This window comes from Protopterus annectens, chromosome 4.part1, assembly GCF_019279795.1.
Source record: "Protopterus annectens isolate FY-2018-M chromosome 4.part1, PAN1.0, whole genome shotgun sequence".
Lineage (NCBI taxonomy): Eukaryota > Metazoa > Chordata > Ceratodontiformes > Protopteridae > Protopterus > Protopterus annectens.
The window spans coordinates 956,318,377-956,342,123 of record NC_056734.1 but is presented as its reverse complement, the minus strand read 5'-3'; positions in this window follow the sequence as shown (position 1 = coordinate 956,342,123).

Genomic DNA, 23,747 nt, shown 5'->3' with positions numbered 1-23,747 from the left:
GCGTGGCCACACATCCCCCCCTCACCAGACAGGAGGGGCTACTGCTAAGTGTTGTGGATCCAGCCCCAGAACAACAGCAACAATCATGCATCCTGATGGAGGTTGGATCCACACAGCAGCAAGACAGCGAGCATGCAGGTAAGATGCCATATTCATTTATTGTTATTACTTTTACATTTGTTGACCCAGATAGTCTAGCTGGATATAAGTTCATTTTCAGTAGAGGCCTGTGGAGAAAAGCTCCACACATAACGTAATAAAGGCAGACAGACAAGTTGTCAATACAGACAGCCAACATAATAGAATTGTACACCAGCCTGTTAATTAAATCAACATACATGTAAGGAAGTCAAACAGTTTAGAGTCATACACAATGTACCGTTGGTTTCAAAGCAATCCTACCTAAAGCATAATGGTTATGCAATAAGGCAAAAGCCATATACATAATAGTTAGGGCTCAGAAGGGTAGAGAAGTAGAAGGAGTATGACAGATACAATGATATGGAAGAGGCAGGAGTCAAGAAGGGAAGTGAGGAAAAGAAGGAAGACAGTCAAGAGGAGGTGGGAGGGATGGGAGAAGTAGGTCAGAGCATAGAAGGACATCAAGGTGAAAGAAACAGGGTAGAAGCTAGTTTCTATGCACAATGAGGGGTTAAAGGTGAAGAGAGGGTAGGGAGAGGGACGTTAGCCTGGACTCCAAGAAGAACAAAGCCAGTGGTTTTGGAAGTACAGTTTGAGTTGACGCTTGAAGAGAGGTAAGGGTGAGATTAGAGTTAACTCCTGGTATGTACATATGACTGTTCTGTACGCTGTTACTTCATGCACGCATAAGGTGTGCATGTGGTATGTATCTGTCATCATGATATATATACAGACATGATGTGCAGCTGATGTGTATAAGGGAACTAGTGTACTACTGTACTGTATCATGTGCAAAACGAATGGCACACATGTGCCCACTGACATTACTCTCTTCACACTTCCAGGTCCCTCCCATCTAGCAATGAGGCAGGCCATACATGCTGGTGAGTCTTTTTAACATTATCTGTAAAACAATTTATAAAACTAGGAAGAGTAGTGTAACTCTGTAGTAGACATGCTGGTGACTGTGTTCACAATAACTGTAATTGACAGGTAGTAAATTGAGTAGTGTAACACGGTACTGATGTGTGTGTTTACTGTGGGGTGTGCATGTGTGCAAGTGTGCCTGTGCCCAAGTGTGCATGTGTGTTAGTGTCCATGAGTGCATGTGTCCATTTCTGAATGTGTGCATTAGTATTGAAGTGCATCTCTTTCAAATATGTATTGAGACTGTAATCTGTGTTCCATGTTTTCCTCCCGTAGGTTCTGGTGCTGCTCTGGTGACCTGCAGCAGGGAACCTAAATCTTGTGCCCCAGGTACTGATGATGATGAAATGTCTGTAATGGTGCAGGAAGGTGTGTCTGGGTCCGCCATTGGTCAGCCAATTGACAGTACACAGCTTTCAACCCTGTCAATGCGCACAGTCATCCTGCCGTTACATCCTTTGTCACCATTGTCCCTAGGTGATGGACAGTCAGCAGTGGGCATAGATCAGGGTAATGTGGTACCTGTGGTACATGCATCCTCACAAGGCAGCCATGTGCAGAGGCCTCCAATGGTACCACGCAGACAGTCACCCATGGGTTCTCGTGGGGGCATCCGTGGCTGTACTGCCTCTGGCCGACGTGCCCAAGGAGGTATGTCAACCTCCACTATGTTTAGAACTGTCATGCAGGCACGTATGGAAAGGTACACCAGACAGGGTCTGAGGGAGCTGAGAGCATGTCGCATAGCCATGACAGACGGCATGCGTGATGTTGTGAATGCTATCCGTAACTTCACAGATGTCGTTGACAGACGTTGTGGGGGCATAGAACAGCTGCTCCACAACCAGATGTCCATGGGCCAGGGCGATGGTGTGCGTTTGTGACGTCGACGTGGCCGTATGCCAGCAAGAGCACCAGCTGGCAGTGGCCGCGGACGACAACAGGCCCACTCGCGTGCCTCAAGTGCCAGCACCAGCCCCAGCAATGCTGGGTCTGTGCTGTCATCCAGACGCCCCAGGAGACCACGTGCACGTGGCTCTGGACAGTCCCAACAGGGAACTGTGTCCAGTCAACTCACCCCTGCTTCTGACGTCTGTACCCAGTCTCGGTTAGTTCCGGATACGGCCCGTAGCACCCTGCCAGGCACAGGTACCGTGTCCGTGCCCACAGACACTGATCTGGATGACCTGACAGGTGCAGTCTGTGGCTGTCCACAAAACCCTGTACATGGCAGCCATTATGTGGGACTGTGTGCGTGCTTACACACATGCAGAAACCTAACACCTAGGGCAAACACATACACACACACACTGCACCAACAACAGTCCACCCTGTACTGCTGCCCCTCACAAACACACATACACACACATGTCAATTGGTGTTACCAGTGGCCGGCTTGGGCATACCTAACCCACACCCTGTGCATATGATGACACTGTGCCACCTCCTGCATACTACAACATTGGTGCAGGTAAAGGTAAACACGTTGCTGATGCACAGGGTGACTACATAGATGTGTATAAGTAGTAACATGGTAACTGTTGACTGTTGCAGTATAAATGTGTGTATATCCCAGCAGTCCTGCTGCAGTAACTGTATGAATGTCCTCAATTGTTATCTGCACCCATACTACTTAACAAAGTGTACCAGCTGCACACCATCACATGCTAACATTGACTATGGCAATGCGCATCTTGTGCTGTTATGTAGATTCAGCTACATGTATCTGTTCTGTCACACATGCATTTATACACACCCTGCTACCCACACACATGCACACGCTCACCTGCCATTCCCATTATTTATCACCCTACATGAGTAGCTGTTGATACATGACAGGTACACATTTCAGAAGTGCACTATGTTGTTTACTACTGGCATCCCCTTCTCTACCTGTACTCACAGGGTGCAGGCAACCTCATCAGTTGGAAGATGTAATGTGCATCAGGTACTGTAGTACCCTGATTGCCACAGCAAACATGTTTCCCATACAGAAATGCACACACAGACACAGCCCACATCCACACACTTGCCACATTCAGGCTTCAGAACACTATCTAGGTATATTCGGGTACATGTGCGTGTTACAGTAGCATGTAACACTATACTGAGTACTGGCAGTTAGTTGTCTGTTGTCATGTTGTCTGTATAGAATAAAAGAATTGTTTGATTATCCTACTCCGTTTTGTGGACCTTACTTGAAGAAGTGTTACCTTACATGTGTTATCAGTACCACCACCTTCTGTTTTGTAGTTTTGTTTGTATAGGGTGCTATCAACATCACTGCTTGTTAAGGGTAATGACCACCCTGCAGTGCATAGCCCCATGTGGCAAAAGCCACATCCCACCCCATCATTGTGCACACACACAAACCCCACCAACAGTAAAACACATACTTTCCATTTGCAAGATTCAAACCCATACCTAACTGTGCAATGACAGCAGAAACAGACACATTAGCAGAGTGTGCTATTTGCAGTAGTTGGAGAAATCTTTACTGATGCTGTACTTAGAGGGTGCTGACATCATCTGTGTGTAGGAGGAGGGATGTGCACCCTGTAGTGTGTTCTCCCAGTTGGCAAAAGGCAGTTAACCCTCCCAGCATAGTGCACACACATAAACCACACCCATACTAACACACATACATTCCCTTTGCAGGATTCAAACCCCTACCTAACTACGTTATGACACTGAAGAAAGACGCATTAGCAGAGCGCGCTATGCAAATTACTGGAGAACTTTACTACAGGTGATATAGTTATACAGTCCTGACATCATCAGTGTTTCAAAAGGGGGATCTGCATCCTGTACGATACTGTCACGGTTGCTAATAGGGACATTTCCCACACACACATCGATGTGTTGGAGGTTTGCATATGTGGGGGATCCAGAACTCCAGTGTGATTAGTATATGGTTTGATTGCAACAATGAGGGATATACTCCCAGTGGTGAGCAGTTTGTACTCATGTTTGTAAAGATCAGCTCTAGTATATCTGCCCCTCTTGTGGGAAGGTTGGTTACCTGTTCCATAGCCAAAGAATGTCTGATCAATGGGAACCTTAGAGCTTGGGTATTGTGGCTTGTGTAATGTTCACAGTCTATGTTTGGGTAGCTGGCATCACCCAGTATGATGGTGTTTGCAGAGTAATCTAAACTCTCCTGTGTCAGCATGAAGGCTGTGTGGGAGTCCTGAGTTTGAGAGGGTGCTGTAAGAGCTCCTCTGCGTCTCTTTCCATGTGGTCCAGGGAGGTACGTCCCAACAGGTAGCTGACTGTGACCCTCCCTTGCTCTGTCTGGAGGGCGGCACGTCTGTCAACAGCTCATGTCAAGCAAGTGCACACCCCTCATAAATGATGTGGAAACCTTCAAAGGCCCAAGGCCTGTTGAAAATATGGACCAGACTGCAGATACCTGTATAGAGGCATTCTGTGGACACATTCAGGAATGCATGGCTCATGAAGCCACATATGAAAGCATGACCCAATTCTCCAAAGGCAGATGTCCTGGGCAGCGGACACCAGCCATAAACACACTATACAATAGAAGGATGACGCCACTACATGATACAACAACCTCCCAAAATGTGAAGGCACCACCGATGAGTATTGGAAGACAACTACAGGCACCCATATGATTGTCTAAGGCCATCTTTGAGAGAGGATTCCACAAGCCACTGAGGATAATCACAAGGCTGCCTGTAGTTATGTTAGTAACCTGGGTGGTACTACCCAGATATGCTCAGAGGTAATCCAATATGTCACACAAAATATAAAACACACAGACATTGCCATCATCCTAGTGGACAGGTTCAATGCTGCCTTCTCTCCCCACCACACCAAAAGGGAAAATATGTCTCGCAGCACAGTGCTTCCCCCCCTGACATCACAGATGCTCAGGTAAGAGATGCCCTTCCCAAAGCAATAAACACTGCATCAATGGGACCAGACAGTGTCCCAGGCTGTGTCCTACATGAACCACAAGAAGAGCTACACCCAGACATAACACCACTGTTCAATCCCAGCCTTAATACATGATATGTGGCCAGAGAGTGGCATACAGCAACAGTGGTCCCTCAACATGCAGGTGGTGCCGTCACGGATCCTGGACACTACTTGCCCCATATGTCTGACTAGCTTTGTCTGCAAAGCTATGGCAAGGATCATCATGAACCTCACATATCTAGATATTGTGGACCTACAGACATGTCACCATACACAGTTTGGCTTTGTCAATGGCAAATCCTGCCTATCAAACCTGTTTGCTTTCTTTGAAACAGTCACCAAGGCCACTGTCAAGGGGTAGGAGGTCCACACAGTCTACCTGGACCTTGCATAAGCCTTGGATACAATACCCCACTTGTGCATTCTAGGGAAGCTCACCAGTGTACATATTAACCCCTATGTCACTATAGGTATTGCACAGTGGCTCAAGGGCAGAACACACATGGTAGAATTGCTGGAGCCATGTCAGCCTCCAACCTGGTACAAGTGGTGTCCCACAAGGCACAGCCCTAGGAGCTGTCATGTTCATTATATATTTGTCATAGGTACAGGCCAACATGGAAGTACTGTGGCTCAGCAAGTCGCAGGTGACTGCAGACCGAACACCATAATCAACTCAACAGCTAACACACGCATCCTCCAAATGGGACTCTTGCAAACACACGACTTGTGCCACAGCCATGGCCTCAACGTGAATGACAGAAAGAGTATAGTCATCCCATTTGTCAAACACTAAGTGACCACAATGTACCACATATGTGTTAATCCAGTAAGTGCAGACCAAGGAATTATGGACCTTGGGGTACGCAGGTTGATAGCATTCTACCATTTGACAACAACATGGACAAAGTGGTTAGGTAAGCATGTTATATGGGCCACATCATCATGGGATCCACATGTAGGCCAGGGGAGGACATTGTGCCCCTTTACTCATCCCTCATCATGCCCATAATTGACTATGATGAACCTGTCGGCATGCACCTTACCAGACACCTGCAGCAACTGGAGCTACCACATATGTACCTCGACAAGGGGATCAAAGTGCTCAAACAGATGCCACATACTGACTGGTTAAAGTAGCAGCAGCTCTACTCAGTGACATACTGCCTCTTCATAGGCAATCTGTGCCTGACATAGAAGGCCAGGTCATACCCTCACGTAATGGCCATGCTGCATCTCAGAATATCCAGATCCCACCAGGATACACGCTGGAAATACTGGAACCTCAGGAGTGATATACATAGGACATGGTGGAGGGCACATTCACAACTCAGAGGCTCCCTTCATTCCTGATTATTATCCCAATAGAGGTTAGGCGGACTGACTCAGTGACTATCTTCAAGAGCGATATTAATGACTGGATGTGACATTGTAGGGTTACCCTGGGTATCACTTATGTGTCACTGTGAGAAAGAGGCACAGTATACTAACCTTGGAAAAGGGCATAGCAAGACAGATTCACAATGCATGTTGAAAGGCACACATTCTGGCTAGGTGGATACATGCCCTGGGCAGATATCCCTGTACGAACCTATGGACCTATGTCTTTTTCACCATTGGCCCTATGTGCTGTCAATCACCAATGTAATCTCAATACTCGGTAGCATGTGCAAAGGTCAGTTGTCAGTCACCTCTATGGTACAGTTGTGGAATATGTGTGTCATGTAGTAATGTCACAGCTGCCACATGTACACAGTCAACCCTATCCCCTACCCATTGATGTACATCACATGTATGAGATGGAAACACATGGCCAAACTGTAACAACAACATACAAGTCAGTCAGATGCATGGACACATATGACTCAGTCATTGTCCATGCCACCACAGCTGATGTGGGATGTCGCTCACTGGGATACATGATAGGGAGCATGGAAGGGATCACTGAGCAAGTGACACAGGCTGGTAGACCCCTGACCTTGGTTGGCATCAGACCCTCACCAGGGATTCCGACAAATTACTGAATGCTAATGAATAAGTGTAGCTACAACACCCTAGCTGAATGGTTCTTAGCATGCAGTCACTGCATTGCTATGGAATACTGTCTTACCACTCCCACAACAGGTGAGAACATGCAGCTCCTGTACATCAACAACATGTAGACTTTATGCCCCAGACCAGGTGTGCATCCCTCACTACTAGGCTGATAGCATCTACATCTCACACTGTATATACACATCCCACATGCAGCATCTGCACAGAAGACCACGGTCATAATGTTACCCTGTGCAAATACCATGTATTCACATGTGGCAGGCATCACACATGGTAACTATTGAAAGTCACAGGTACATATGTGTATTTGGCACACATACATCATGTGTTCATTGCCATAACCGGTGTAATCAATGTCATGCATTATTGTGAGGGACAACCCACACACATGGGCATTCTGTGTGTGCACAATACACATGGCATGTCTGTAATCAAAAGCCATACATAATTGTGATATCGTTTAGAAAGGGGTATGTGCATCCTGTAGTGTGTTTTCCCAGTTGCCAAAAGGGATATATCAATCATACTCACTTATCCCCCTTCACACACACTTGCCACCTGCTGGATTCAAACCCCTACCTAACTATGTTATGACACTAGAGACGGATGCATTAGCACAGCGCGCTATTCGCATTACTGGAGGATTTCCTTTCCCCTGATATACTTATAGGGTGCTGACATCATCAGAGTTTAGAAAGTGGAATGATCATCCTCTGGTGTGTTTTCCCAGTTGCCAAAAGGGATGTTTCTTTCATACACACTTACACACACACTTACCCCCCTTCACACACACTTGCCACCTGCTGGATTCAAACCCCTACCTAACTATGTTATGACACTAGAGACGGATGCATTAGTACAGCACGCTATTCGCATTACTGGGGGATTTCCTTTCCCCTGATATACTTATAGGGTGCTGACATCATCCGAGTTTAGAAAGTGGAATGATCATCCTCTGGTGTGTTTTCCCAGTTGCCAAAAGGGATGTTTCTTTCATACACACTTCCGCTGGATTCAAGCCCCTACCTAACTATGTTATGACACTACAGACGGACGCATTAGCGCAGCGCGCTATTTGCACTACTGGGGGATTTCCTTTCCCCTGATATACTTATAGGGTGCTGACATCATCAGAGTTTAAAAAGTGGAATGATCATCCTCTGGTGTGTTTTCCCAGTTGCCAAAAGGGATGTTTCTTTCATACACACAAACTTACCCCCTTTCACACACACTTGCCACCTGCTGGATTCAAACCCCTACCTAACTATGTTATGACACTAGAGACGGACGCATTAGCACGGCGCGCTATTCGGATTACTGAGAGAATCCTTTTCTCCAATATACTTATAGGGTGCTGACATCATCAGAGTCTAGAAAGTGGAATGATCATCCTCTGGTGTGTTTTCCCAGTTGCCAAAAGGGATGTTTCTTTCATACACACTTACACCCCTTCACACACACTTGCCACCTGCTGGATTCAAACCCCTACCTAACTATGTTATGACACTACAGACAGATGCATTAGCACGGCGCGCTATTCGGATTACTGAGAGAATCGTTTTCTCCAATATACTTATAGGGTGCTTACATGATCAGTGTCTAGAAAGGGGGATGAGCATCCTCTGGTGTGTTTTCACATTTGCTAGGGGTAACATTTGGACCAAGTGTGTGAGCATGCCCAGTTCAGCCTTCCCATGGCATGTTGTGTGAAAGATGTCTCATTTATCTAAGTGTGTGAGCATGCCCAGTGTGGGCTTTACATATGTTGAACTCTGCAGCCCATCACATTTGTGGATGAGTGTGACCTTCAACAAATACCTCCAGTTTATGGTTGTGTGTTCTGTGCCATGTTGTGTAGTTACTGTCCGAATGCTTTTGTGTGAACAAAACAGGGAGTATACTGTGCCTGCAGGTTTTGCATGGGATACTTTGCACACAATTGTCAACATCCGTTCATACTGACCTAACACTGTAGCACTGTCTAGTGTAGTGTTTCAGTACTTTCACTGTGGTGGTCAGTATCCTGGGCTTTAGTCCTATCACTGCTTTACATTTCCATAGTGTGCACAACAGCCTGGTTAGGGTCCAGTTGTGCACATCTGCACAAAGGCAGTGCCTCTACAGACCCTGTTAATTGCTGCCCCATAAGCTTAACAAGTGTAGTCTGCAAATCTATGGAGAGGATCATAATTGAGCTCATAAACAAAGATATAGGGGCATGCAGACATTGTACCCATCCCATTTTGGCTTGGTCAGGGCAGATCATGCCTTTGTACTGGGTTGACATCTTCAAATTGGTCACTTAAGCCATTGTTGGGGAAAGGCAGTCCATACAGCCTACCTTGGCCTTGCAAACACTTTCAACACAATACCCCACTCAGGTATTGTGGAAAACCCTAACAACTGAAATGTAAACCCATATGTCACAAGATGGGTTGCAAACTGGCTTAAGGACGGGACCCACAGGGTTAGAGTTGCTGGCACTATGTTAGACTCCAGGCTGGTCACAGGTGGTGTCACACAGGGCTCAGTCCTTGGCCCCCATTGTTTGTCATGTACTTCCCAGAAGTACAGGCCAACATGGGAGGACTTTGGATGACAATGTTAGCAGATGACTGCACACTGGGCACCATAGTGGACAGTGCATCACACACAGATATCCTTCAGAAGGGACTCACAGTAACTGATAGCTGGTGCCAGGGCCATGGCCTGAAGTCAAAGTGCACAACATGTGTAGACATACCCTTCAGGAAAAGCAAGGTGACCCCAAGCTACCATATAGGTGGCAATCCTCTAAGCACAGAGGAGGTTATCATGGACCTGGGGACCCAGGTTGACAGTCGCCATTCTTCTGAGACTCACATTGCTAAAGCGGCTAGGAAGACCTTCTACATTGCCCACCTGATCAGGATGGGATTCACATCCAGATCTAGTGGGTCATTGTTCCCCTGTACTCTTCACTTATCAGACCGGTGATCGAGTCGAATGCCCTATTCTGGCTGTATCTCACCCAACATGCAATTGGAGACACCCTGACTTTCCCCCACCTAAAGGATCAAGGAACCCCAACAGCTGTCATATGCTGCCAGATTGAAGACACTCACACTCTATTCACTCACATACCGTCTGCTTAGAGGTGACATGTGCCTGACATGCGAGGCCATGTCCAAACAGAGATTAATGGACATGCTCCACCTCAGACTCAGAAGATCCACCTGAACCACTAGTGCAGGTGACTTACACCTTAGCAGGGATGTATGTTGGACATGTTGGAGGGATGGAGTTATCACTCGGAGACTCCCTATGCTGTGGAATACAATCCTGGTCCATTTGAGGCAGAGCACCTTGCTGGCTGTGTTCAAGAGGTATCTTGACCTAATGCTAGTCGGAGAATGTGTTTGTCCATCAACACATTGTAAGCGTAGTTTGCCATGTCATATGTCTTGTTTAGTATACTGTGCCTCTGTCTACCTGTGACATAACATTGATACCCAGGGTAAACCTCCCATCTCCCATCCACTCATTAGGATTCCTGTTGACGGGACTCAACCAGTGTCTCTATGGACAACCTGTACTGGTAGTTTACTCGTGTGGGGGTGGCTTCTGTGTTTTGGATAATGCAGTACAGCCTGTCCTATGTATGTCAGTGCTGGGGTTCAGGTCCCTCATGTGCATAGCTCCCTGCCATTCAGATTGTACAAGGTGCAGCATGTGCATTGATTCCAGCTTGGACATGGCTTTCTACGTCAGGCACAGCTTGCATCTGGGTGGACAGCATGGCAGTGTGTGGAGCTGCACTCTGTTTAATCAGACTACACATTACATGTGTTCCAGCTCTGTCATACTCCTGGTGAGGTACTGTTGTGGACTTTACAGGTGCTGGATGTGTGTGCATGAGGTACACCCACAGGGGCTGTTGTGGTCATTTCTAATGCTGATGAAAGATAACTGCAGAACCAGAATGACCTCCCCTTAGCTAGATGTCAGACAGCATGGACCATACAATCACAACTGAAAACAGGACCCTCTCCACAAAGGGAAAGTGGCCTGTCTGGTGGACCCCAGCCATAAACAAACTGTATGACGGATGAGGGTTACTAATGCAAGACAGAGCTACATCTCCAAAAGGGAAGACAGCTGTGATCAGCACTAGTAGAAAGCTACATTATCTCATCAAGACATGCAAGGTCAACTTGGGGACATAAATCACCAAAGACAATGAAGGTAACCACACTGCTTTCTTCAGTTATGTCAGACACCTGGTTGTGAACCCTCGGATATGCTCAGAGTTGGTACACAACAACATATATTCCAGTGACCTGACAGATATTGGCAACATTCCGGACAGCTTCAGTGCGATTTACCCTCCCTCACCCCCAAAACAAGATAGTTATCACTGCTGTATGTAACCTCACTGTCATCTTGGATGTCCATGTGAGAGCCACACTCAGCAAAGACAAGTACACAGCATCCATGGGACCTGCTGGTATCTCCAGTTGCATGCTATGTGAACTCCAGAAGGGCTGGACCCATATATACAACTGCTATTTAACCTTAGTCTTGCTACAGGATATGTACCTGAACACTGGCATACGGCAACAGTGGTCCCACTCCACAAAGGAGATGCCTCCACAGACCATGGCAACTACCACCACACAGGCTTAACCAGCCTTGTCTGCAAAGATATGGGAGGAGTCATGGAGCTCTTACACAGACACATTACTGACCTATGGACCCTTGTTCCCACCTAGTTCAGCTTTGTACAGGGCAGATCCTGCCTTTTGCACCTTTGCACCCGAAAAGTACCTACCATGAAGATCAGGGTTCTTCAACACGTCATATGCTTCCAGAATAGAGGAAGTCCAGCTTTGTTCAGTGTCATACCGCATACTTACAGGTGACCTATGCCTGACATACAAGACCATGTCCAATCAGGATTTGGTGGACATGCTCCACTGCAAGCAATCCAAATCCACCAGAGCCATGAGAGCTGAGTATTTGAACCTCAGCACATACATGTATAGGACATGCTGGAGGGACAGAGTCATAACTCAGAGGCATCTCACACTCTAGCAGAGTATCCCAGTTCATGTTTGACAGAGTCCCTCACTGACTCTCTTCAGGAGACATCTGGACAACTGCATATGAGACGGAGGCACAGACTAGACAGAGACACAGTCATGTTATTCAATTACGTAAGGGGTCATAATGTGTCACTACTAAGTCAGAGGCACAATATTCAGAATCTATTCTGTACACTTATTACCACTATAAGGGGTGGCAATAGCCACATCACTATGGCTAGGCTTATACATGCACTAGGGCAGATAGCCTAGTAGTACACTATGACACTATGAAACACCGGTGTATGTGTAGCTATTGTCAATCAAACAGTATGATGTGGCTTGGGGGGGCTTGATATCTCCCTGTATTCCAACATTGTTTTGTCTATTCCTTCTAGCATGTCTAGGTATCAGTTGCTAGTGTCCTCTCCTGCTCAGCTGGTGAACCTGGGAATATTGAGGCACTGTTACAGTTGCCTCATGTACACTGACAACCCTCTCCTTCTGCCATAAAACACACATACATGTGAGAGATGCAACTATATAGCCAAAGTGGAGGCTGAGCTCTCTCAACATAGGACTAGCAAGACCAGAGAGAGGGTGAAGGTAACCACACACACATCTTTAATCCAGTCTCACATGGCACTGTCACAACTTAAGATCATACACATAGACACACAGAGACTCTCGGAGGCTCTGATCAGAAGTCTACCAGAATGGCGGTGGCCACCACAGCAGACACTCACACAACTGCCTCCACAGGGCACAGCACATGCAACACATTGACCACAGAGTCGGTGTGCCAAACAGTCACAGCCCTTAAGGCCAAACACAATGCCAGACACACTTGTCATAGGTGACTCCATAGTCAGACACACTGATGTCCCACTCACCAGATCAGGTACAGAGGAGGTCACAGTAAGCTGGCTATCGGGCACTGGAATCCACCACATAATGCAAGCACTCAGGTCACTAAACTGCAAGTACAGGTCTGACCCAGTCATAATCCATGCTGGTGTGAACGACCTGAGATGTACCTCCCTGGACTACATGGAAAGAGACATAGAGGATCCCTCTGATTATGTAGGCCAGGCAGGTATGACCCTGACCTTCGGCAGTATCCTACCTTCACCAAGTATGATGCCACATAAACAGAGACAAGATGATCAGCTGTAGTATTTTGATTAGACTATGGTGTCATTCTAAGGGGGTCCAATGTCTGTCTGCCTGTGATGACATGCTGGACAGGCCACGGTGATTTGCAAGGGACGGCTTGCACCAGTCACCCCTGGGCTTCCGGATTTCAGATGATGCTCTTGCCACCCCCATTGTGCCTTTTTATGCAAGATTCAGATTCTACACCTACCACCCTAGAACACAGTAAAGGAAAGACACTAAGGCTAATGCTGCTCAATGCCCAAGGTCTCAACCTCAAGCTGCACACACTCTATGCCCTTCTCAGTATGTAGCACATTGATGTCTGTGCTGTGCCTGAAACCTGGTTCACAACTTCTGACAGCACCCCGGCACTATCGGGTGTTACCTCATATCATGCATTCCGGCACCAGCATCCCGACAACACCAAGAAGGATGGTGGGTGTCCATATTCATCAAGGACACCCTCACCTCATGGTTGGTGGCAACACACGATGCATCGGAGACCATCCAGGTGCCAGTGACCGTAGGCAAGACTGCTCTGCAGTTTGTAGCATGTTACATGCCACCCGCTCAAACTCGGGTACCTCACACAGCTATCCTGCAAAACACTGAAGGGGATAAATGTATCTCCAAACACCATCCTACTGGGTGATTCCAACTATCCACATATAGACTGGGATCACTAATCATGCCACAACACTCTAACACAAAGGTTCCAAGAGTTCATACACTGAAATGCCATGGAACAACTGGTCCCAATCCCCTCAAGTGGAGGCAACATACTAGAACACATCATCACGAACATGGGGTCACACTGTTCAACACCAGACGATACCCATCATTGGTGAGATCAGATCATGGACTACTCTCAGTGGGAGTCCACATCCCACCCACACCCCAGATGGGAAAAGAAATGGTGAAGACCTTCTCAAATGCCGACTTCACATTTCTGAGGACTGGTGTGGTCTCTTTCAAGGCCCCCAGGCCAGCGGACACCATTACCCAAGCCACTGTATCACTTAGAAATGCCTTCTACCAGCACCTCCAGGACTGCATGGTTCAGGCAATCCCAAATAATAATGACTCTTTGTACCACAGGCAAGCATCCAGTCTGGTGGACCCTAGCCATAAACAAGCTGTACAACACAAGGAAGGAGCTACTACGAGATAGAGCATAATCCGTGGGGAAGACACCCCTGCTCATTGTGAGTAAAACACTGGGTTCCCCATACAATCATCCGAGGCATGTTTTGAGAGTAAACCCACTCAGGACTCCAGGGACAATCATGAGGCCTTTTACCTATGTTTGAAACCTGGGAGGAAACTCCCAGATATGCTCAGACTTAGTTCAGAATGATGTTGATATCACTGCACCTACAGACATTGGCAACATACTGGCTGACAGGTTCAGTGCAGATTTCTCCCCTCCCCAACTGGGGGTATGTACACCAGAGGATTGTAGCCCCCAAACATCTCCACTGCTGGGGTGGGAACTGCTCAATCCAAGGCAGAAAACACTTTATCCATGGGACCAGATGGTGTCCCCAGTTGTGTGCTCCATGAACTCAATGAGTAATTACACCCGCAGTTAGGGCAGCTGTTTAATCTTAGCCTCACCTCAGGATATGTTCCCAAGGAGTGGCATACAGCAATGGTGGACCCACTTCACAAAGGAGGTGCCTCCACCAACCCCAGAAACTACCATCCCATCAGCTTGACAAGCCTGTTCTGCTAAGCTATGGAGAGGATCATAATGGGAATTCTAAATGAAGACATAGGGGACTTGCAGACATTGGATCCAATCCAGTTTGGCTTTGTCAAGGGCAGATCATGCCTTTTAAACTTGGTTGACTTTTTCAAAACACTCACCCATGCCATTGACGTGGGCAAGGCAGTCCACACAGCCTACCTTGACCTGGCAAAGGCTTTCGACAAAATACCCCACTCAGGTATCATTGAAAACATCACCAGCTTAATTGTGAACCCATACATCACAGCATGGGTTGCAAACTGCCTAAGTGACGGAACACACAGGGTCAAAGTTGCTGGTGCCAGTTCACACTCCAGAGCTGTCACAAGTGGTGTCCCACAGGGCTCAGTCCTGGGCCCACATTTGTTCAGTATCTACTTTTTAGAAGTGCGAGCAAACACAGGAGGATTATGGCTGACAAAGTTTGAAGATGACTGCAAACTGGGAAGCATAGTTGGAAACCCATCTGACACAGACATCCTTCAGAAGGGTCTCATAGACACAGATAACTGGTGCCACGGCCATGGCCTTACATTAAACACTAAACAATGCATAGCCATACCCTTCAGGAAGAACAAGGTTACCACTACTTCCCATCTAGGTGGAAATCCTCTAAGCACAACGTAGGTTATCAGGGACCTGGGCACCCAGGTTGACAGTGACCTTTTGTTTGACACTCACATTGCCAGGGTAGTTTGGAAGGCCTTCTACATTGGCCACCTCATCATGCAGTGATTCCCATCTAGATCAAGGGAGGCCATCGTTCCCCTGTACTCATCACTCATCAGACCAATGATTGCATACAATGCCCCATTCAGATTGGATGGGCCCACAAATTCCTCGACAGGAGGTGAAAGGGTCTCAAACATATTTCTTATGCTGCCCGACTGAAGGAATTCCAGCTGTATTCAGTCGCCACTGTCTGCTCAGAGGTGACCTGTGCCTGACATACAAGGCTATGTCCAACCCAGAATTAATGAACATGCTTCACCTCAAGACCTCTACATCCATCAGAACTACAAGGGCAGGAGACCTAAACCTCAACACAGATATTAATAGGATGTGCTGGAGGGACAGATTCATCACCCAGAGAGTCCATATGCTGTGGAACAACATCCTGGTACATGTGAGGCTGAGCACCTCACTGGCTTTGTTCAAGTGAGATCTTGACCAATGGATGGGAGATTGCAGGTATACCCCAGGGATAACCTCAGTATCACTGCTTGACAGAGGCACAGCAAAATAATGGGCATATTATCCATCAACTTGCAGGTGGCAGAAGCCACAAAACTCTGGGCTAGGCTTATTAATGCCCTAGGGCAGATAGCCTAGTATGAACCTATGAACCTATGGACATAGGCCTGGGGCAGTTCCTGCTATTAGGACAGTGGTCTGCAGCAGGCTATATAGTAGTAGTCGGTTTTAGCCATTGGTTTTGACCATGGCTATTCCATGTTGCTTCTTGTTGTGGTACAAACATGGGTGTGTGGTTATCCATGCTATTTATTGCTAGTCACCCTCATTTTGTATCTTGTTCCATGTTTTTGCACATGTACATCACTGTATGACGTGCAGCTGTTTCCATAAGGTCATATGCATGGATATGGATGTTAGTTGGGGTCCTCAGGTGTGCATATTGTACATGATATTACATTACTTAACACATGGCATTCATGCCTCAGGTGGTGCTGCAGGGCCACCTCTGTCGGATACACATACTACACTCCTGTACGTTTGGAAGCAGGTTGTGTCATGTTAGGCATCCCTGTTACTGTATGAGTGAGTCAGAGCGGGTATCAGTCCCAGTGTTCCTACTGACCAAGCGTATGTGCTATCGTTGCCTCTTTGCCAAGGCCAGGGCATACTGGGCACGCCTCCTTCTGCCTACTGGGACAAGGTCAGGTTGTTCCTCCTCCGAGTCACCCCTGCCTGTGGTGGCCTTGGCAATGGTGGGGATGTTTGGCCCAGCCCTGTGCTGGTCCTGCTGCAGCTGTTTCCGCAGGATCATATTATGTAGCATAGCACATATCATGATCATTTGGGTACATGTAGTTGGTGTGTACTGCAAAGCTCCACCAGATGTGTCCAGACACGGAACCGTGACTTGAGCAGCCCAAACACACGCTCTATGATATTACGTGTTTGTGCGTGTGCCTCATTATGGCGTTCCTGTTCAGGTGTGTGTGCATTTCTGATGGGTGTCATCAGCCACGGCTCAAGTGCATAACCTGCATCCCCCACTAGGTGTCCATGTGGGAAGTCCCCATTGGCAAATGATAGGTACAGCTGCGTCAGATGCCAGATGTGGGAATCGTGGTAGCTCCCAGGGCAGCCAGCACACACATTCATTATTATGCCCTGGGCATCACACACGACCTGGCAGTTGATGGAGGGGTATCCCTTGCGGTTAATGTAGGCTCTACCCCGCTCAACGGCTGGTGCTTTGATGCGTATGTGCGTGCAGTCTATTGCACCCAGCACCTCAGGGTATTCCACTATTTGCTGGAAGAGACGATATTGCTGGCCACAACCTCACGGTCATTAGGGACATATATATGATCACTGACATGTGGTGACATGGCATCCAGGAACTGGTGCAGTACCCTGGAGGCTGATGCCTGTGATATCCCCATCATATCGCCAGTTGGTCTCTGGAAGGTACCTGTTGCTAGTATTCTTAGGCCAACACATACCTTGGTTTCCACTGGGATGGGTTCCCTCTGTTGGTTCTGTGTGTGAGGCGTGGCCTGCACAGCTCAACAATCTGCTGCAGGAGCTCTCTGTCCACTCTATAGCGCTCTACTATCTCCAGCTCATGTAACCCATGGTAGGTGACCCTGGGCCTGTATACTCTTCTCCTTCTCCTCACTCTGGGTTGTCTGTCAGCATCTGCATTATCACCACCCACAGCAATTCGCCTATGTCTGATTATAACAGCTATGGCAGCCCCTAGCATTTCTGCTCTGAGTTCAGCTTTTTTCAGTTTTCAATTCTGATAGCTTACTTTCTTGCAGTATCTCTTGTGAGAAACACCCTGCACTGCTCTTTGCAGTGTTTTAAGTGCTGGGTTGGGATTCTAGTCTGTCTGCATAATTGCCTGCTTCCAATTGTTTCCACCAATTAACTCCAGCAGTATTCCCTGGCAGTTTCCCTGTATTTTGGTTGTTTCCTGTTTCCTCTCTGTTTCCTGAAGGGGAGCAATGTGCACACCAGCTTAAACACGCTCACAGTCACTTAAACGCGCGTACACATCCCTACACGGTGTTACACGCGCGCACACATCCTTACACGGTGTTAGCTAGGCTGATTCATGCTAAAACGCACGCACACTGCCTTACACGCACACGCGCCAGCAAACCGTTGTAAACAGTTTGCAACACGCTCCCACATGTTGAACCTGCCTTACACGCGCGCATGCACGTATATCAAGAAACTTGGAGTGTAGGGATAGCGTATACCCTCAATTTCTTGACTTTCCTAATGTTCTGTTGGGACTCACCTCCCTCCCTGATGTCTGTCTGTCATCTGTTACCTTACATTGCCCTCCAATCTGGTACATTTATTACTATCCTTCCCCCCCGTGATGTCACCTACCTCTTACTCTGTTCCTCCCCCTTTTCTAACTCTTACACTACTCAGAAAGTGCTCATTACCTATGTGGCAGTGTGATTCAGTATTGTAACCCTCATTTACATAGGATTGCCTGGTAATGCTTAGTTACATGTCTTACACAGAGCTTCCCCCCCTTGACAACCACTAAACGGAGGCCATATTGTTTTTGGTCTGCAAGTCCCTCCATTGACATTTCATGTAATACATAAATCCCACAATTGTGGGTTTATAAGCTTCGGTTTTCAGTTTTAGGTAGCGCACCCCGTTTGCGCGGGTGTGCGCTGCAGTTAAACACATAAATCCCGTGAAAAAAAAAAAGTTATATAACTTATTTTTGCAACACTTTTTCCTGCCAATGGCCACATATTTGGCCATTGGCATGCTTAATTAAACATATGCACCCTTTATTTGGAGCTGGCATAGCTCCGTTTTTAATTGCAGAAATGTACTCAGTTGTCAGCTGAGTACATTTCTGCAACACGTCCGTTACACGGACTGGTTTCTGCTTCGTGGATCGCTCAAATACCTCATTTGCATATCTTTGAGCTGCAAATGAGGTATTGAGCATTTCCACGCCCAGTCCGTGTAAGAAACGTGTTAGCTGTCTCTTACACGGAGATTTGGGCTGTTCCTGAATCAGGAGGCTTACACGGAGGCTTACACTACTCTTGAACTTCGTGTAAGCCTTCCTGAATCTGGCCCTCTGTATTTTAATTAATTTAAATTGAACCTTCATTGTTAATTGTTTAATTGATCAATGCTTCTTGTTGGTTAATTTCCATTTGAAAATGTATTTAACATGGTCTTTGGGACAGTACATGTCTATCTGATGAAGTTTGTAAGACGAAAACGTAAGGGGAACTGTTTTTACCTTTATGTGCTTGATGTGCTTTGTGCTTTTAAATCACTGTGTTCATGTGCACTTTGGATTAAACTTCTGTTGAGCTGGTTTCTGGTGCCTTTCTATGGGTTATTATGGAAGTATTACCTATGGCTGTGGTTAACACCAGCTCTATTGGAGTTTACGGAAGTAGTATCTATGTGGGTTAGAAGTGTGTTTGCCTTATATCCCTTATTGCACATAATTCTACAGCAATTTTTAGAGGAATTGTTATATTAATTAATAATTTTTTAAAGTCAATTACTTAACAATGGTAGCATAGTCAAAAACCTTTTGAAATACTTACCTCTGGGAAAACAGAAACTAAGAGCTCTTTGTATGATGCAGCTGTTCTAGGTTGGCATAGTAAATTCAACTTATCAAGTCATAGGTCCGAGTGACCAGAGGTTCACTATCTTACCTCAGCAGAAGGGAGACTTCTTATACTCTGGAACAAGCTACCCATCTATGTCAATTAAAGTTCATCATTAGCACTCTTCAAGAAAAATCTTGATGAGTGGATGGGAAATAGGAAATATATCCTGGGGATCACTTCTGTGTCTCTGCTGGACAGTGGCACATGAAAATAACTTTATTGGGTGGCGTAAGCTATAGTACCTTGCTGGCTAGGCTTAAGTAGGCCCTTGGGCCAATAGCCTAGTACCTACCTGTGAACCTATGAAGGCAGACTGCTCCAGTGGAGACCTGAAAACTGTAACTTCATATGCATGGAATGCATTTCTCATCTGCTTGGTGATGGCATGCCTAGATGACAAAGTTACTGGTGTGCAGATGGCAAAAAGGAGATAGCCCTGTATACACTGCACATCTGATATGCAGGTATACAAAAAATGCAAGCTAGATACCCTCATGTGTCAGATGAATATAAGATTAAATTACTTGCGATAGCCCCTTTGAAACAGGATGACCCACATCACCACATGAACATGTGAGCTAATGCCAGGTGGAATAGTAGGACTGAAATGGTCTGTATCGTATTTACAGGACTAAATTACCATCTGTCAATGACTGCACACTCTATATTTCTTCCTTAATTAAAGTACAGGCTGAAGGCCCAGATCATTTTCAGTTGTACAAGCCCCACTTAATTCTACAGACTGGTGCTACTTAGCCTCTAGGGAAATTTTATTTGTAATGTCTGAACTGCCTTACTTTGAGTATCTAATGATTTTCATGGCAATATCTGGTTTTAATAATGATAATAACAACAAGAAGAAGAAATAACCACTGGTAATCACAGGAAATAATAGTAATAATAATAATAATAATAATGTATCTTGAAACAAGCTGCTATTAAAATTCCTATAATTTAAGCCAGAAAGCACCTTCTAAAGGAAACGACTGATAAAGACGTGAATGCTTATTCAAACACAACAAAACAAACAAGTTAAACTCAAAAAATAATTAAGAAGTTAATGAGCAGACCACTAAATAAAAATAAGACCATAACTTCTTCATATGTTCTGGAGTTGCAAATGCATATACAGACTTTGGAACTCACTAAAGATACAACTTCAAAAGATGGGTTACCAAAGTACAACGTTGTCATGGAAATTTATGATTTTGCATATTCCCCCAAAAGAACTTCCTAAATCTCAAAGTATTGTATTAATCAATATCTTTTTATTAATGAAGCTATACATAGCTACTAATTGGTTAGACCCATCCAAAACATCATGGAATAATTTTAGAGTACTAGCAATAAGGTATATACTAGCTCACAAATTACTTTTGAACCAACATAATAAAAATATTATTAACAATTCATAAATATGGGAACAAGTATTTAATATTATATTAGCGTAACATCTCATATTTGAATTTAACAAGAATTATTTTTACACCTTTAAAAAACTCTGTAACACTAACTGTTTATTACTTGAATTGATCTTAACCATTTGTATACTTTTGGTGTATAATTCAATGTGTTACTTGGAAGCATTTATGTAAATATTGTATATATGTTTTGTGTTTTTGTTAATTACTTTAGTTGGTAGTTTCTTTTTAATTTTTTGTATTGTTTTAATTTTGTGTGGCATATAAGAAAATAATAAAAATTATTATTGGAAAAAGAAAAAGAAAAAAAAAAGACCATAACAACAATAACACAAACTTTTACATTCTTATGGATTTGCATTCCAAGCCATTATTTAACCAAAATGGAGTTGGGTATGACATTTTAAAATACAAATAAATGTTTTTTTTCTAAATAAGCTCTTTTAAGAGTTAAATAGCTTTCAGCAGCTGTCAGTTCAATCAGACCAGTCCTATGTTTCTATAAAAAATGTATAATCAAAGGACTGTTTAACCAAAGGAATATTTAACCTTATCTGGGGCAGCCGCAGTGGAGTAGTGGTTAGCATTGCCGCCTCACAGCAAGAGGTTCTCTGGTTTGATCCTCGGCTGGGCTGCCTTCTGTGCGGAGTTTGCATGTCCTCCCTTTGGTCGCGTGTGTTTCCTCCAGGTGCTCCAGTGTCCTCCCAAAGACATGCTGTAGGTGGATTGGACAGTCTAAATTGGCCCTAGGCATGAGTGCATGCATGTGTGTGCCTTCTGTGGAAGGTTGGGTGCCGGCCTGGCAACTCGACAATGTAAAAAACTCCACTGTCAATCATGAGCAGACAGGTGATCCACTGTGGCGTCCCCTAACCAGGAAAAGCCAGAAGAAGATAAGGAAATCAAATTAGATTGTATTGAAAAAGAACTGTGCAAACTGGATCCAAACAAAGCACAGGGAGGAGACGGAATTAGTGACAATGACCTGAGACTACTTCAGCAAGAACTTACAGTACTATTATATCTTTTATTTACTAAGTTGCATGAATATGGAAAGCTTCCTCAAGATTGGAGACATGCATTTATTAAATCTATCTTTAAGGGGAAGGGGAGTAGGGCAAGAGTCATACAGACCCTTTGCAGTTAATACTTTCATACTGTGGAAAAATAATGGAGAAGATAATATTAGATAAGTTATTGTCAGAAATGGAAAGGTTGGGACTTCAAACCATATATAAGCAAGCATATGTCATAAACAGATTTATTACCACCTGCAACATAAGGTTCTATAACAATATAATAATAGCTGTGAATGAAAAATTGTGTTGTGATGTAATTTATACAGATTCAATGACAGCATGTGATAGGGTCATACACAAAACACTGATCAGTGAATTAGAACAAACAGGTATTGATGTACTCTTCATAAGATAGATAGCTGCATGGTTTACAAATACACATGGCAGGTATCATACACCAATTGGACAGGTGAAACCCTTGGCTACAGTTAGGGTGTCCCACAGCGCTCTGTGCTAGACACTTACTTGTTTAGATTGTTTCTTTCAGATCTATGTTTTCCATCTGAGGTGTTCTACAGTCTGTCTGCAGATGTCTTGAAACTGAGCAAACTGATGATGTGTTACAGCAGTGCATGTATGCAGGAGAACATGAGCAAACTGATGACATGTGTTACAGCAGTGCATGTATGCAGGAGAACAGGAGCAAACTGATGACGTGTTACAGCAGTGCATGTATGCAGGAGAACAGGACTAAATTGACCATTTTTATACAGAACAATAATATGATAAATACATCTCAAACTAAGCATATGAGATTTCATACAGCATACAGTGATTGAAAGGATACATTCATTTAAGGACCTGAGTATAAGGGTAGATCCAGCTTTCAGTTTTTCTAATCATATCAACCAACTATAGAACTATAGGTTGTATAAAAATATTTCTAAAGTTAAGGAAATCAGAAATGATGAAGTCATTGTTTGTTAGTTACTTTAGACCCAAACTTGAGTATGCAATAACAACTAACATGGAAACGTTATAAAAAAACAAGCATGAGTAAATTGGAAAGATTACAGAAGAAGTATACTAAGGTTAAAATTATTAAAAGTTATTATGAAAGAGTAAAATATCTGAACTTGTACGGTGTATCATACAGATATTTAGGAGAGTGTCTTATTCAGGTATAGAAGACGTTTACAGACAACTACCTCAGGGAATGTTTGGGATTATCAAAAAGTAGTAGAGAATCATCGGACAGCCTATGTAGAAGATTCTATAGGAATGAGTTGTGTACTAATTGGTTCTCTGAGAGAGCAGCTGATGCATGGAATATACTACCAAATTACATTAAAGCAAGCAGTAGTTTAGATATTTTTAACAACAGCCTGGACACTTACTATGAG